Source organism: Megascapheus bottae, chromosome 20 (assembly GCF_031878675.1).
Source record: "Megascapheus bottae isolate mThoBot1 chromosome 20, mThoBot2.hap1, whole genome shotgun sequence".
NCBI lineage: Eukaryota > Metazoa > Chordata > Mammalia > Rodentia > Geomyidae > Megascapheus > Megascapheus bottae.
This window is the reverse complement of record NC_143528.1, coordinates 24315013-24333437: the sequence shown is the minus strand read 5'-3', so window position 1 is coordinate 24333437 and position 18425 is coordinate 24315013. Positions and strand designations below refer to the sequence as shown.

Here is an 18425-nt window from a genome sequence, read left to right as displayed (position 1 = left end):
GCACCCAAAATATGATTAACCCCCAAATCCACCTGAATGATTTAGTATGCTCTTCTTACACATGGCATAATTACATAAGGGCTAAATTATGAGAGAAGCAAACAGTAAATATTACCTGGTTTGTTCATTCATTTACTCAAAAAATACTGTGAAGGAACTGGATGATGCATGTTCTCAGGACTCCACATACACCCATTACCTTCCGTAATGGGCATTAGTGGGTTTCTGTAATTGAGGACAGTGTTGATTGAGGACTACATCATATCTAGGAAATGTATTTTGTTTCATACTAGCAGTTGCATGATCAAATAGTATGCTTGTGAGAATTCACCCAGTACTCTCTCCCATTCTCTGAGGTCATACTTGGAATTTTCAGACATTACCAATTTAGTTTGTGGCAGCAGAATAAAACACAGTGCTGTGCTGGATTACAGAAAATGCTTTATTTTGAAGTAGTATGGCTAATTTATGGATGGAATGATTACAGTATTTCAAAAGCTACTCGTGTATGGAAGCATTATCAAAAAATGACCTTGAAAGATCCTAGATTCATCACCTTCAAGCTGGCAAAAAAAAAAAAAAAGAAAAGGAAATGAGCTATACCTACTGATTAAAATGACAGCATCTCTTGAGTTGACCTTAAATAGATGGATTTAGTGGAAGTTGTTTCATGAACTACTCTAGTTGAAGTTTCAGAAAATAGAGTAAAAGTAATACTTGAAAATAAACTTTAGAAATAATGGTTGTTTTGCTTTTGATGGAAATGCAATTTATACAGCATCCTGTGGAATTTATTAATGTTTCACATTTATCCTCAAAGACAGATTCTTCTACAAGACAACAGATGAATTCCCTTGAGGTTATTCAGCACTTTCTGTGCAGTGATACACAGGGAATGCTTTAAGTACTGATGTGAGAGAGGGAATTCATTCTAGGGAAGGTGTAGTATTGAAACCTGTGTTAAAAAATAAAGAGTAATTTAAGAAATGTTGTGAATATTCATAATATGATGTTACTATATATAATAATTGTCAGTTTCACAACTAAGCATGCTGTTATCTGTCTTTCCAGCATAGTTAATACTTCATAAAGTGCTTTGACACACTGCAGGGTTACCAAGACTGTCTTTAATGTAACATCTTTCTTTGAAGGACTGAAACCAGTGGTCTCTCCAGGGCATCATAAATCTTAGTTTTCATTTAGAATATAGAAACTATAAAGAACATAAAACAATATTTAAGCCTCAGAGAAGACCAATTTCCAATACAAAATGGGATTGTTATGACAGTAAGGGAATGAGAAGATGAGAATAGGAACACTCCAATTTACACAAGACTGCCAGAAACAAAATAAAGAAAGCAGAAGAGCCACGGGGATTGAACATGATAGAGCAGTGACCAGAAAACTGAAATGGTCCTTGTGGGCTCTTCATTTCTTTAGCCATCTGTAACATAAGTATAAAACATAAAGACTTAAATGAAATTGCTAAGACAGATGCTCAAATGATTTTAAATTATACATGTGTAAAGCTTATATGAATTAAGTTAAAAAGTCATTATTTTAAGTAAATATGCAATAGAATAATATGATTTGACAAAGCTTTAAGGTAAAATAATTACATGGAATTAATCCATAGTACATTAAAACTCTCTAATAACATCTTTAAGCTATTGAAGCCATTAATGCATAGCAGGAATTTAATGAGATATCTAATTTTGTGTTCATCTATTGCATGATTTATTTCTTAGAGGTTCTGTGAATCAAAATGTGGTAGAGAATTTTCAGTTTGTTTATTTTCAAATAATACATTCTATGTATTTTTGGATTTTTGAAAAATAATAAAGAATATTTGAATTCATATGTTCAAAACTATACATTTTCTGCAAGGATTTATAATGTTGACAAAGAAAATGTATTGACAATTATCTTAGTGACCACAAATATCAGGTGATTAACAATAATACAATTAAATAGACTTAGTAATACATATAGTATATTAAGACTGGGCCTTAGTCTAATGCAGTAGATGTTTTAGCATGTAATTTGCATTACAACTCTTGAAATAGTATCAGTTTGGAAAGCAATTTTAAATAAATCTGTTAGTCAAAATACAGGTAATTTATGGTATTGAGCAAAATGGAGATAAAGGACTTGATCCTAAGAAGTCTGGTTCCAAAATTTTTAAATCAATAATTTGCAAACTTGCTTGAGAATTCTTTTGATTAATAGACCAATGATCCAAAGCACTAGTTTACTATAAAGGAATTTTATTGATAGTACTGACATAGATTTCATGTAGCTATTACAATGACTGAAAGATGTATGAGAAACAGGCCTTCACACTTCTACTTATTTTGTTCTCAATATATTAGTAAAATATGAATTATCTTCTCTTAAGTAATAGGAGATTAAATGTGGGCAGATCAGAAAGTGTTTCTGTTATAATTATTACCTGTTCCCCTTGGAAAAGATTTACAATTTGGTCAAAAGACCATTAAAACTGCTACACCAGTTAATTATACTGCATTTGAAATATATCGTATTACTTCAATCTCAGATCAAAAGAGGTAAGCAAGAGATCTATCTATATATGATATATCATACATACGCATATATATACATATATACATATAATTTATAAATAAGATAAAATTCAAACCCTGTCAGTTGTATGTGAGTTTATGTCTTTCCTTAAACTTAATGGTTCCCTAAATTATGAAATAATTATGTTGCTGAAGCTGAAAGTATATACAGAAGGTTGGCATTAAATAAAGTAGGATGACTGCAAATGATGCACTTTTGTAAATCCTAGCAAAGTTTCATTAATTGCTTAAAGAATACTATAATGTTGAGATAAATGTTATTTTCTGTTTACAGAGAAGCACAGTAATCAAACAATATGCATTTTAGTAAATTATTATTTATTTGATCATCCCAAACTATCACTAAACTCCATCCCAAACTATCACTAAACTAAATTTTAATTTTTTGTAAATTTTATTTTTTAAAAAATATTGTACTTAGTGCTTTCATCATATTTTTATTATTGCCTCCTAATTAAAAGCCTTTGAATAATATAATTTCATATTATAAATTACTTTTTAAAAAGTAATGACTCTTTCTCTGTTTTGAGATTTTCCCCAAAGCCAAAAGAAGACCTATACATGTATGAATTACACAACACTGAAAATTTGACATGAGAAATGATGGCTTACAAAGTATGAAATTGTTAGTATAGGAGTCAAAGAGAAGTTAAAATGTTTAGCATTTTCTTTCTCACTCAGATGATCCAGTGTGAGATGGAATGCATGCTATGCAGCCTGCAGGGTGTCAGTTAGATTCTCAGCAACAGATGAGGAGAAATTGACATCTGTGGCTTTGGGGGAAAAAATGGCAAGGAGAACATAACCAAAGTGGTTAAAGAGCTCTAAATGGCTGTAAAAATGCAGTCTTCTGAAAAACATAGGGCAATTTAATTCTGTGTTTTTATACTCTTCCTCATATGAAGGAATACATATTCAGGGAGAAAAGCTGAAAGAAAACAAAACAAAACAAAAATTAGTTTAGAAAAATTGCAGACATTTTGAAGAAACTATAAATACAAAGAAATGTATCTTTTATGTGGGGTTGATATCTGAAAATATCTAGTGTAAATTACCAATAATTTGGAAAATACAGATCAGATTGGACCAACAACAATCATTTCAAAACTCACAGGACTCTACTCTCCAAAAGTGTCCCAAGGATAAATAGTTCTCACAAAACAAATGTTGAGTGTACATTATGAACATCCAGGGTACACATTTTGTAAAAAAACAGAATTAAGTAGCTTGAATTGGGGAAAATAGGGGGAATGATAGAAGAGGAAACACTTTTCGACATGTGTTGTACTCATAACCTGACTTCAGGAATTATAATCTCTTTGTACCACTAACAGCATTTTGTTATTTTTGTTGTTGGTGTTGTGGTTGTGGGGCTCAAACTAAAGGCCTTGTGCTGTCCCTGTGCCTCTTTGTGCTCAAAGGTAGTGTCCGCTGTCGATTAAGCCACAACTACACTCCCGGTGGTTAATTGGAGATAAAAGCCTCACAGGGACATTTCTGTCTAGACTGGCTTTCAAACTACCAACCTGAGATCTCAGCCTCCTGAGTAGATAAGACTACAGGTGGGAACACTGGTGCCCAGCTTAATGTTAATGATATATATATATATATATATATATATATATATATATATATATATATATACAGAGAGAGAGAGAGACATTGAAAAGTTCTATTATTCTGTTTTCCTGCATACATATAAAGTAATTTTATCACATTCAATCCCGCTGTCTCTTCTTTCAGTCTCTCTACTGCCACTGTATCTCACTTCCAAATATCCCCCATTTTATACTCATATAAACTTTTTTTTGTTTCAATTCTCTGTATGGTAGAGACCACATGGCATATGGTATTTTTTTAAAGCACGCCTTTGAGAAATAAAATACAATGCTTCTATGAACTACTATAGCAAAATAGCAGAATAAATTAGAAATAAGAGACAATTAAACGTAGATACATGATTTATGATAGTGACCTAATTGTAAATCTAATAAAATAAAATAGATATAGAAAAATAATTATCATAAATCAGAATTGATATTGTTATTAGTCATAAGTAATGGATTTTTTAAACATATGCATTGATATTATAGAAATTTAGAAATATCAAAGGAAAATGCTCCCTGAACATGTTAACTAGTCAAACTTATGATTGAAAGGGATAATTTATAGCACCATCAAACTACCTCATAATAATAGAAATTTGAATGTCACTTACAATTGGATATAAAAGTTTTAATTCTAAATTTGCAATGAAGTCCTGCCTGGGTAATAATATTACTTGCTTTTATGTTTGCCCTTATGCAAATGAACTATATACATTTGTTAATAATTCTAGACTCATACCATATTTAACTGGGATACTGGGATATTAAATATAAGAGAACAATCAAAATAAAGTCTTATAAAATAATTTTAATTATTCAAATATTCATCCTAAGATTATCTTAGTAAGACAAAATGAAACATTCTGTTTAGATATAGCAATATTACTAAAATTATCTGTGCAATTTAATTTCTTTATAAATATGATATTTTAGAAATTAGCTAAAATCAAAACCATTTCATTATTTTTCATAATGTAATAATATAGTATCTTGTGTATCTTGTGACTCTTAAGCAAACATGAATCGATATGGCAAGTTTTGCAGAATTTTTTGTTTGTTTGTTTATTTGTCAGTCAATCCTAGGGCTTGAAGTCAGTGCCAGAACTCTGCCCCTGAGACACTCAGTGCTCAAGGTTAGTGCTCTACCATTTGAGCCACATCACCAAATCTGGCTTTTTCTGTTTCTGTGTTACTGAGCAATAGAACCTAGGGCTTTATGCATGCTAGGTAAACACCCTACCACTAGGCCACTAGCCCTTACTATACTCAGTATTTCAAAATAATTGAATAAATAGCTTTTGCTGATTTTCTAGAAATGATAACCAAATGTTTATTATTTCTGTAAAGTTACAATAGGCTACATATTGCATCCTAAAAGTATTTGTGCCTTCAGACAACCATCCTAATTTGGACTGAAACACCTAAGTCATAATTACAACTTAGGAAAATACTTTCACCCCTGGCTTTTGGCTGTAGCTGCATGATCATTTTAGTTCCTCACATTTCATTTTCCCTGGCTGACATTCCTTACCTGAGATATGTCTTTTTGGCGTCCAAATAAAATAATCTCCGATAGATTGGCTTTATGGATTAATGTAACATTGCTCAAAGGTTCTTGAAATGAGAAAGAGGTAGTTATTCATCCATATGTGGTTAAAATAGTGCTACTTGTTAGCTCCTCAGAGGCTTAGAGCTTTGCACAAGAAAAGGAAACAAATGAAAACACAGCAGTACCAAACATCTTAAAATCACAAAAGATGAAAAAAGAGAGGGAGAAATGAGCATAGTAACTATGAAACAATCAACCAATAATAAAATGGCAGTGGTAAAATTTTTCAGTCAAAGAACAGTAGATTAAATGGAAAGAAAAAAGTCCAAAAATATGTTGATATAACTGCCTTTGGCCAGAAAGACAGACATATTTGACTGCGAAGGGAAAAGAAAGATATGCGCTGTAAATGGTGAGAGATGAGCTAAAGTAGGGTAAGATGAATATATCAAAAAATAGATTTTATGTTAAAAACTTTAAAAGAGAGCTAAAAGTTTATTACAAAAAGAAAGTTATCAATGCATGAAGAGGATATAACCATTGTAAATGCCTATCAACCCAATTTTGTAACACAAAGCTGTAAAGCACTTATTAACTGAACCAAAAGGAGACATATACTGAGATTCATTAACTGATCTACAATAGACTGCGCAGAAAGAGAAGTCTTACGCATTTCATTATGTATGTAGTACTTATAAATAAAAGATACATCTGTGGTGAAGCAATAGACATGAAAGTAATTAAATTAATGACACATATTTGAAAGAAATTGGAGATAAGAACATTTAACTGAGGAAGATGAGAATGAGATATAACCTATTTAGGACTGGTAACAGGTAATGAAGATATTCAGTGAACAATAGAAGGAAACAAGTTGTGAAGTAATACAGTATTTAAAAATGCTACATGAAAGGCCAAAAGTGACTTCCAAATAGATCCCAAACCAGAAGGAGGTTTGTTGGTTAACTTGTGTTACCTTTATAGCTTCTCATGAAAAGGAACAAGTTCAATGTTTTACCCTCATTTTATCTCCAGACAAAAGAAATACTATGCCCAAAGTCATCCAACAAATTGCGTGAAACTTCTCAAACCAAATGTCGTAATGTGAACAATCTTTTGTTCATACTGGCAATACTGTCATGATATGAAATGTAAATTTCTGTTAGAAGCTAGGATATGCTTAATCTCATGTTTCTTGATTTCTTTGTCAAGATTGAGAACACGTCTTGCCTAAGAATTAACAGCAATCATTTCAATTAATATAAACAACTGAAATTGATAGACTGTTCAAAAAGGTTATGCACTAATTTGGGAAAAAATATAATCCTAACTAGAAAAGGGGCTGTAGATGTTTTTCTCTAAGGAAGTCTGCAGCTGAATTGGCATTGGAAGCCAATGCAATAGATGAGTCTGATTGAGATGGAACAAGACCAAAAAGTCTGACATGATGGGATATTTATGAGACACTAATCATGGTCTCTGTGCTAAAATGAGAAATATCATTTTTATCCAGACTGTGTATTTTCATGAATATTCTTTCTCTTGAACAGTATGTTTCCCACCTTGTATATTTCTGCTTTGTAACAGGGAAAGAACCAAGGCATTATTACAAAGTTGTTTTGACAGCATTGGGGATCCCATATATGACCAAATCTTGTAACACTTCGGGATCAAGTAAGTTTAATATTAAGAATACAAATATTTAAGCTGATTATTTTATAAAGGCATCTGTTCTACTAATAAATTGGGAAGAAAAAACTCTAGAAATTGAAATCGATATTTGAATACTCTTCAGTGATTATCGAAATCTTTGTGGAATATTATCGTATTGGCTTTTGAACAGTATGAAACGAATATGTTTTCATAAGTCATTTGGTTTGTGATATAATGAACCAAATGGTTTGCTGAAAGTTTGGATGCATTCCAGTTCAACAGCCACTATTCAAATTGATAGTGACAGCTCATTCTGAGGGGGGAAAAATGTTATTTTCAAATGATTGATATGAGCTCAAAGGGGTGTGAAGAGCTACAGTGTGCTTTATGCATAAGAGTGGTGACAAGTTGGCACTTCTCTGATGCTGATTTAAAACAAGCCAGGACACTGTGCTTTCCAATGCTATTAAGCATATATACCACATTAAATTATTTGATCACTGGAATATTCCACAAAGCGAAATGTGCCAGAATTTCAAAACCCTAAGTCTGATTTCTGTATTAGATTGGCACACTACTAAAACTAATTTCAATATTTTCTCTCTTTAATAGGAAGAAATACACTCATACATATTAATTAAACTTAATTATAACTTTGTAAATGTTGTTGTCTAATTGTCAAATTTAGCAATGTATCAGGTGGAAGAAATGAAGAGTCCCTCCATAAAAGTGGAACAGTAAAAAACTTGACATTGAAATAATGAGGTCATAACTCAACTCGATAAAAGATGGGGTTTAATGCAGATTAATGGCAAAAATTCTTCAACTCTGCCCATTTATATTTCACTGATTTGGCATGTGTACATTTTAATTTCTTAATTGTATTCCCACAAAGACCAATTATTGTTGTTCCACTAGAAAAGCATTCCAAATAGAATATTTATATAATTTTTACAATGCCTTTATAAAAAGAGAAAAAGAAAATCTAAACTAAATCCCTAAAACTCTGGTTGCACAAGGATTTCAGTTTCCACAGAGCAGAGTCAACTTATTGAAATATATTCTTGAAATTATTCCTGTAATGGGCTTGACCTCCTAAAAAATGTTTAATGTGGTTGTATATTTAGCTAGATATTTTATGTGCTTAATGCATAAGCATTGTAGAACTTGTCACACATTATATAAAATGATTTGTCAGAGAGTACAATCTTTGTTTTTTCAGGCAGCTAAAATGGAAATTTTATTCTCATCGGAGCAGTGATAGAGCAACTTAAAATCATTATTCTAGCAAATTCCAGAACTGGCAAAGGGTCACTTTCTTCATCGACAGCTGCCTTCCAACTGAGTGAGAAGAAGCAAAGGAATTGCTCATGAACATTTATATGAAATTAATCTATTCCAGAGGCGCTCCAAGCTAGGGATCTAATCACGTCCCCAAAGTCCCATTTTCTAACACACATATGTATCAGAATTTCAGCATATGAAATATGAAGAATCAGAAGAACCTATTCATGAAAATTGCTGTGCACAATATAGGCCAAAGTCAGAAAGGGACCACAGGTAAATATACTGGCACATGCACATTCACATGTGTAGATCAACTGTCTTTCAAGGAATCTGATAGGATCTTATAGCTGAAGCATTCTAAGTGTTTAACAAATAATGCCAAGTTTTATCTAATTTCCGGTGGTATCTTTACATGGATGGTTTTGGATACAACCTTCTACAGATTCTGGTCTCTTGGAGGTGAAGATGGATGTTTTATTCAATCATACAAATAGGGCACAGAAGGTCTAAAATAAATTATATCTTACTATCAGTAATCTTTAGTAGAAAATAGCTTCTGTCTGAACCTGAAAAACTGATTAAAATATATCCGATCATTCTGTTCTGGGACATAGTTTTTGTTTTTCCAGTGGCTCAGACATTGACCACAGTGTTTCTTATAATGACAATTTCACTAGTTGATTACCTCAGACAAAAAAAAGGCAATTCCCAAAACAAAGAGAAAAAAAAAGGTCCTATCACCAAATAGACAACCACAATATATATATATATATATATATATATATATATATATATATATGAGAGAGAGAGAGAGAGAGAAAACAACAACAAAAATCTCTTTATTAATACACACAAACCACAGTGCAGTAAGAACTTGAAGTACCCATATCATAACACTCAGGAGGCAGCTGGACATCCAGGGAAGAGAGAATGCTGGAGGGAGACTGCTACAGACAGATCAGATTCTCATGCAGGACCTGGCTTCTTTATCAGTGAGAGAGAACCCAACTGCAGCAGTGTCCCCAGTCCCTGCTTCTCCTCTAGGACCAGGAGAGGCACTCCAATCGGGGGCAGGTGGGCGATCTGGTGTTCTACAAGCAGGTCAAAACTCTGGAAGTCTACAGGGTTGAAGGGGAAGCATTTTTCTATTTCTGGGTAGGCGTCCTCGAGGCAGGGACAGAGCTTGATGCTTTCAGTCTTCTCTGTCATCTTTTTGACAGTGAAGTTTAACTGCTTTTGTTGGATGGGCTCATTAGTCTTCCCTGGTTTCTCTGTAGCTCTGTTAACCATTCCCAAAGCCTTCCTGGCAGTTTCAGATAAGGCCAGTGGAGCACTGAAGACTTTCCCATCCCAGGATATTGAAACCTGAATTCGCCCATCTGATGCCTTAACAGGCCTGGACTCCAGCTTCAGGCCCTCCATAAAGCCATACAGGTGCCTGGTTGTCCATTTTCTATGTCAACAAAGATCAGAGTAGCCATCCTTGATTTCTAGGTATAAGACACATGCTCCAGGATAGTTTGTCTACGGCTATTGACTTCTAAGGTTAAAAATTCTATGGCTGGGTGCTGGGTGGCTCATGGCTGTAATCTTAAGCCATGCAGGAAGATGAGAACTGAGTGTCTTGATTTAAAACCAGTTCAGGCACAAGAAAGTTTATGAGCTTCTTTTTTTTTAAGTTCTTTTTTTAAAATTGTAATTAATAAAAGGGTTACATGATATTTGCCAGATAGAAGGTGCATTAATTCACAGATATTGATACCCTTTCACATGTCTTGGTCCCCATTACCTTGGGCTCTCCTAGCAGAGATTTACAATAGAACAAAATCTAGAGACATTAGGCCAAATAGTATGACACAAATGGAAGGATCCCCTAACTGGTGCTTGGCACGGACCAGATCCTATTCTAACCTGGGGTAGAGGGCATGTATGTGTTTTCTCACTGGAAGAAAATGATGTCCGCTGGCTGCCCGAACGCTATGTTTGGATTGTGGAGAGTGACAGTGGTCATCCAAGCAGCAACTCACTGGACCTTCACCCCCCAACCCTCCAGTAATGCATCCAGTAACGGGGAAAAGACCTGAATTCATGTTTTTGTGTTAAGTGCAAAAGTCTCTATTTCTTTGTTTTGTTCATGTTACATATTTTTTCTTGTCCAGTTTTGTCTTTGAAATTGGTACCAGTTTTAAATATGGATCCTTATGGTTTTTCTAAAGTTTTGTTTTGAACCTGGTTCTCACCTGCAAGAGTAAAATTGGCAAAGCTCTCTTGACACAAACTTCCGGAAAATGAACGGCCAATATTAATTTTGTGCACTTTAAAATCTTTGAGTATGAATGTGTGTGAATGAGTGAGTGAACATGTTCAAGGTTTAATCAAGAAAATAATTTAGGTTTGAATTCTTGCATTGTTTTAAAGAGGGGGGAGAATGGAACATTAGATCATCAAAAAAAAATGAACTTGATGTTCGTATGACAGCTCTTAAGTCCCATTAAGAAGGTCGAATCAGTAGATTGGAGAGAGAACTCCGAGAGCATCAAGGGAGGCACTTAGAGCAGAGAAAAGAGCCTCAAGAACCTACTAGTAAGGTCCCAGAACAGCAGAGACAGATCACGTTGAAAACTACTGCAGCTTCTGAAGAACGAGGAATTGCCAGCACTTCAGATCCACCAACAGCCAGTATCAAGCCAACTCCTGCTGTTTCTACTCCAAGTAAAGTGACAACTGAAGCTATGGCTGCGAACAAATCAACACCTATGGCCAGTACCCGTCCAATGGTCACATCTGCAACAGTCACCAATTGAACAACTCCGCAGATCTAAGCCCCAGATGGATGAATTTCCCCCCCGAGAGAAATTGCAATCAAGGATGGGATAAAAGGGGATGCTCTCTGACGAACCTAAGACAGGGCCTTCAGCTTGATCTGAAGAAGTTCCCCATGACGGGTAAGGCAGAGTCAGCGATCCACCCAACCTAAGACAAGCAAGTCCGCATCTTTTAAAAGAAAGATGGGGGAGATGTTGGGGACCGACTGTGGGGTCAATGACCTTGGACCTGACCTTGGACCTACACAACTGTATACACAAGGAAGTAACTCTTATCAGGATAACTTTAAGCAATGTCAATCAGTTCTTATCTGGATAACTTTAAGCAATGTTAATCAGTTCTTATCAGGATGACTTTAAGCAATGTTAATCCTTTCTCATTTGTCCTATATGTGACTTGTTTACTATTTTGTATGAATGTAGCCTCTGGCAGTTCCCTAGTTTTAAGAAGAGTATTTAAGGTCGAAACTAAAAATAAAGAGGAGTCTTAGGCGGCAGTCTGGAGCTCACAGCCTTCTTGGACTGCTGACTTGGGCTGTAGTCCTCCCGAACTCCATCTGTTTGTCTCCCTTTTAATTTTTCCTAGTCCTTGCCCCTATTTCAGGAATCCCAATCTGCAAACCCTGGTTTGCTGCCGGCTGGCCCCGGCAACTGGCGCCCGAACAGGGACCTCCTCTTGGTTTCCCCCCCCTTCCTTGTCCAATTTCAAATAACCAGAAAACTGGAGTGATGCTGTGGATAAAGTGTTAGAGCGATAGACTTGAGCTGAAGAGCTCAAGGGCAGTGCTCAAGCACAGATTTCAAGCCCCACGATTGAAAACTAACAATTATCATCGTCATCATCATCATCATCATCATCTATATTACTAAATGCTACTCACTATAGACTTTATGAGAAATTCGTTTAGCCATTGCCTCTACATTTGAAGCGCAAGTGAGTTATGACAGAAATTCTTCCACAAACCCACTGTTTATTTTCCATTCTCTTAATTCATACAGTGTTTTCAAACGGAGGATGTCAACACAAGGGTTCTCCAACATAAAAATTGTCCTAGGGTATTATTTTCTAATAAAATAAAACCCCAGTTTGCTTCCGGACCAGGTGTGTCAAAATTACCAGAAATCTGTCCTGAGTCTTACTGGTTCCTGGTCAGTTTCTATCTCCACTTTGTACAAGTGTAAATTATTTGAAAATTCACGTCAGTGACTCTGTGTCTGATATAAACTGGAGAGACAAATGCCCCCAGTGAATAACAGCCTACTAATGAGTGTTAATCTACTGCTGCGTTAATTTGATAAATCACCAACTTCCTCATCCCTTTCACAGAGGTCCGGTGAACCTTAAGCTGTTGTCGGTTTAAGTTCTAATGGTATTTTATTTCACAACGTTGTAAGATTTGGGGGCCCAAGTTCCACATTATATATATTTTAGCATCTATTTTAATTAATTTGCCTTTAATAGATCTGAAACTATTATTTTAAAATCCTACATTATGCTAATGAATGTCATGGTATTCATTGAATATTGGGAAAGACATCTTTGTTAAAGTGAATGAGAGGTTTCAGGAAAGCAAAATATTAGTTTGTTGAAGATCAAAGCAGATGTACTTAGTTACTTTATACTTAAAAATACTTGATTCAGCTAGGCACAAGTGGCTCATGCTTATGAAACTAGCCACTCAGTAAACTGTGATTTGAGGGTCACAGTTTTTTTGCTAGCTTGAGCAGGACTATCTACGAGACTCCTATGTCCAATAATGTCCAGAAGGCTGGAAATGAAATTGTGGCTCAAGTTGTAGAGCACTAGCCCTGAACACAAAAGCTCAAAGACACTGTCTGGTAACTGAGTTTAAGCCCTAGAACCATCAAAAATATAATTTGACTCATCCAGTCGCCAGTCACATCTATACTTTTTAACTGCTTGGGAGGGTGAAATCTGAGGATTTATGCTTGAAGTCAGCCAAACAGGAAAGTCTGTGAAACTCTTATTTCTAGGTAAACACCAAAAACCCAGAAGTGAAATTGTGGTTCAGTTAAGGGGAGCAGGGAGTGTTAAGGGGAGCAAGAAGTATTAAGGAGAGCAGAGACTGGTGCCATCTGGAATGCCTAAGAGTTCCTCGCCCCATTATGGAAGGTCGACAATGGTACAGCCCAGACACCTTGACCACCCCACCCCACATGAGGAGGGATATCTGGTACAGCCCAGCCACCTTTGCCCTTCTAGGGAAGGGCAACCTTGACCTCTTCCCATCCCCCATGAGGAGGGATATCCGCTTGGATGGGATGGGCCTGCTTTGCATGGAAACCTTCCCAATTTGCACGCCAACTCCAACTAAGGTGATAGGTAAATTCAAACACTGGGCTGTAACCCTATTGGCTACCTGTGTGTGACCGGAGCTGGCAATGGTCCCTCTGTGTATGTAACTATCCCATTGGCCACCTGTGTGGCCAGGTTCGACCGCATGGGTTTTGCCCTTAAAAACCCAGTGTGAGAGCCGCTGGGAGTCACAGTGTCAGCTTCCAAGTCTGCACTGTGTCCCTGGCTGGTCAGTTCATCATCTATTTCCCCTGGCTAGTCAGTTCTCCATCTATTCCCCAATAAATTCACCTTTTTATATGAGACTGTCTCTGTGTGGTGGACTCTGGTGGGACATGGAATCCCCACCTGGAGGGATGTAGAATCCCCTCCTCTTGACCCCATAACAGTTCCAGTCTTAAACAACAAAAAGCTTGAAGAAAATACCCAAGCACTGAGTTCAAATTCCTGGTCTGAGACAAAATAAATAAATAAAATTAATAGTTTGACATTAAAAATCTTTGATGCATAACAATTTGTGATTCTTACTTGTCAAAGTGCAAATCTGGTTTCTTTAGCCAGAATCATTAGAGTGATAATTTATGGAAGAATATCTTCAGTGAAGATTTTTTATTTTAATTTTTGTCCAGTGAATATTTTTAAAAATAAACCAAAAATCACTAAAACTTCAGGATATTTAAAAATGAATCAACTAGGAATTTTACTGTCTATAATTTATGCAATCATGAATTTCACGATTATTAATACTTAATATTTTTATTTTCAACAGTGGATGTTACCTTTTGCATTTCTTGAAGACACTGTTTGTAAATTCTACCATGAATCTTATCAATGTGTACTTTTAACTACAATAAACATCAGAAATAGCTTATGCTTGGATTCTCAGTGTTCTTATGCAGTGAACAATCTAAATTAATGTTTGGTTATGTTTTGAGTGCTAGGAAATCTTAGTCCATTAATCTAAGGCTTTAGGTACATGAAAATAAGCCTAGGAAGATGACAAAGAAAAAAAAAAACAAATAACCTGATATAGCATATAGGCTCAAGCTGTATAACTAGCACGAATGTACAACTCATGTCAAAATTCCTTTGACCTTGGTAATGTGTGAAAGGAAATATATTCATGGAGATCAACTCTATTGAAATTATTTTTTTTTGCATTGATAAAATGCAAGTGATGTTTCTGTCTCAAAAAGAAGCCTTACCTTGAATTGTGTTACCTACTGTACATTTTGGGACAGACAAAGTAGTTGCTTTGATATTGTGATTTGTAAAAATCTCATTTCCTGTTTGTCACAGTGAGTCAATCACAAGAGTATCAATGCAAATGCAGCAGTTCCTTTTAATCTCTTTCAGTCCACAAAGAGACCTTTAAGTATTTAGTGATCTGTCACACTAGAATTTGGAGAATATAAATTTACTTCTTTCTTGATATATAATAACTTTATTTTTTTAAAGTTCAACCACTGTTTATATTAGCCAAAATTTTAATATTGTTAGATTTAATTATTAGACCTTCAAAAGGATATCTACAAATTGCTTCAAAAAGATATATAAAATGCTTTCTTAGTTACTTTTTGAACAAAATTGAAATCAAAATACCCAGATATTGTATATTAAGATTTCATATTATTATCCAGATGCTTGGCTCAAGCCTGTAATCCTAGCTACTCAGGAGGCTGAGCCCTGAGGATTATGATTCAAAGCCAACCCCAGCACTACAAAGCCAAGAGACTTATCTCCAATTAATCACTAGAAAATGGGGAATGGGGCTGTGGCTCAAGAGTAGTGTGGTATTCTTGAGCTGAAGAGCTCAGGGACAGTGCCCAGGCCCAGAGTTCAAGCCCCATGACTCACACACACACATAAAAAGATTTCATATTATTTATTGGTATCTGGCTTTTTGGTTGTACATAAATATAGCACCATTCTTAAATAGAACTTTACACAGAGTTGCTTAGTCTTTATGTAAGGTACAGTTACTGTTTGTTACCATCAAGATTACTAAATAATGTTTAATAATTAATTTGCTGTGCATTTATTGACTCTGGAACTTTCCAGCTTCCTTCACACCCTTCATGGTTTGAAATACACTGTGGAAGCATTTTTTTTTAAATGTCACTTTTTTCTAATAATTTCCTTTGATTTTAGTGAGGTTATGACTACTTAGGGGAAAGACACAGTGCCAGTCGCATTGAATGTGGGAAGATGCTCTAAAAAAAAGACAATACAATGAGGATATGAAAGAATTGGAATGTACATGTACTACCAATAAAAGTATAATGTGGTACAACCTCTCTTCCTTTCTTCCCTCCTTTCCTCCCATTCTCTCCTCCCTCCCTCCCTCCCTCCCTCCCTCCCTCCCTTCCTTCCTTCCTTCCTTTCTTCCTTCCTTCCTTCCTTTTTCCTTTCTTCTTTTCTTCCTTCCTTCCTTCCTTCTTTCCTATCTCTCTCTTTCCCAGCCTTTTCTTCCCTGCCCTTCCCCAGACTGATTCTCACAACAAACCTTCTTTTTGTTTCCTGAGTAGCTGTTATTCTGTCTGTTGCTGAACTAGGAAGTAGAACAAATTTGAGAATGATTTGATGGAACTGAACTTGAGGTTTATGTTAGCTCTGGAGCCTATAAGTACTTGGCATTAATGTGTGCACACTTTTCCTTAAAGAAATAAAAAGCAGCGTAGAACAATAATATTCAGAAAAGCTTAAACTTGAAATACGCAGTGTTATTTTACAGAATGGATGATTTGATTATGAAACAGTCATACAAAATTATGGATATGCAAAAACAAATTAAATGCAAATATTTACCTTTAAACAGGATTAAAAATAAATATAAGTAAATATCTCAGTTCTTACTTACCCAGACTATACTATTTATGTCCTCAATAATCATGTGTCAGTCATGTAGATCTTGTGTTACATGGCACAGATATGAAAATCTGAAACAATATTAAATTGTTTCAATGTTTGACACTTCTGTAAACAGCTCAGACTGGCCTTAAAGTCACAACTTTTCTAGATCAGCTTCCTGAGTTGTGTTGACAGTACATACATGTCACTACAACAACCTTTAGCTGAGCTTCTTTGTTTTGTTACTCAATGATTGCTGCTACAGTAGCTCTACAATATATATTCCAGTACAGAGGGCTATTCTAAGATACACAGAATGCACACGCGAATGGACATTTGAATTCTTTTCTGGATTGATAGTTTAGGTAATGTTATTTCAGACATTTCTGTGTAGATCTGTAGTGCACAAGCATACACATCTGTATGGAATGTATTCTAAGAAAGAGAAACTTCTCACTGGTGTTTTTAACTTTGCTAGAGAATGGCTTTGAATTGGCTGCACCAGCAAAATTTTGCAAATTTTGTGTCTTTTCTGGGACTTCATATTGTTCAGCTTTTCAGGTATATCTTGTAGATTTTCAGTTCTACCTTTTTATTGTATTAATTTGCACCTTTATGATTGTACAGGGTGAGCTCTTTCTCATATGCTCACTAATTATTTACTTTTCTGTTTGGCGAATTTTCTATTAACTCTAAAACCCATTAATAAAGCATTGAGATCTTTAAATTATTTCCAAGTATATCAATAGGAATCTTAACAAATGCCATTTTTTTGTGTGTCTGCTTTTGATTATATTTTGCGTTGCCTTGACTAAATCATTACAGAGAGAAATACTTCTGCACATATAGTCTGTTTTGCTTTACCTTATTTCCTAATTTGACATATGAATATATTTAAACATGCAGCCTTATATATCATTCATTCTTATGATAGGTAATAAATAACCTGAATATTTGCTAAATAGGAATTAATGTGTAAGAAAATGAATATTAGAAAGAAGATTAAGCCAGAAAACACAATAAAGGTTACAGTTTTGAAAATTTAGAAATTTGTTATTGGAAAATAATATAAATTTGTTCATAAATTACCATCTCCCTATTTCAGGATGAAACATCATCAAATCCACATTTCAAGACATCTCTAAGGAATTCAAAAAATACATAAAGTAAGTAATTAAATGCATTAAAGATATCTGATTTGTGACCACTGAAATAAGTACATGCAAGAAGTCTGACAAATGATCAGAAAAAAGGATATATACAAATGTAATAAATGCAAAATACCATTTATTATCTCAAAGTGTAGTATTGTAAACTCATGTATTTTTGAAATAGCTACTAAGCATGAAATTAGAAAAAATTGCCAGGCACAGTGGCTCATGCCTGCAATCCTACCTACTCAGGAGACTGAGATCTGAGTATTATGGTTCAAAGCCACCCCGGACACTAAAGTCGGTGAGACTCTTGTCTCCAATTAACCACCAAAATCCAGAAGTGACTCTGTGGTTCAAGGGGTAGGGCAATAAACTGAAGGTGAAGAGCTCAGAGTCAGTTCCCAGGCCTAGAGTTCGAGCTCCAACACCGACAAAAAAAAAAAAAAAGGAAGGGAAGGGAAAGGAAAGGACGGGGAGGGCAAGGGATGGAAGGAGAGGGAAGGGAAGTAATAAAATATGATATATATTATATATATATATAATATAATGAAGCAAATAAGTTGACATAATTTTATAAAAC

At 35.0% G+C, this 18425-nt stretch overlaps 1 long non-coding RNA gene and 1 pseudogene across 1 annotated transcript in view; both read right to left on the bottom strand.

The window, feature by feature from the left end:
* Positions 1-410: 410 nt before the first annotated feature.
* LOC150049289 (uncharacterized) overlaps positions 411-18425 on the bottom strand; it is a 51477-nt gene continuing 33462 nt past the window's right edge. Inside the window, exons 3-5 of the long non-coding RNA XR_016538977.1 lie at positions 16702-16780; positions 5742-5824; positions 411-3531 (exon numbers count right to left, since the gene is read on the bottom strand). This is a non-coding gene — a long non-coding RNA (uncharacterized LOC150049289). The remainder of the gene's footprint in view (positions 3532-5741; positions 5825-16701; positions 16781-18425) is intronic.
* LOC150049290 (securin pseudogene) lies at positions 9542-10180 on the bottom strand (annotated as a pseudogene).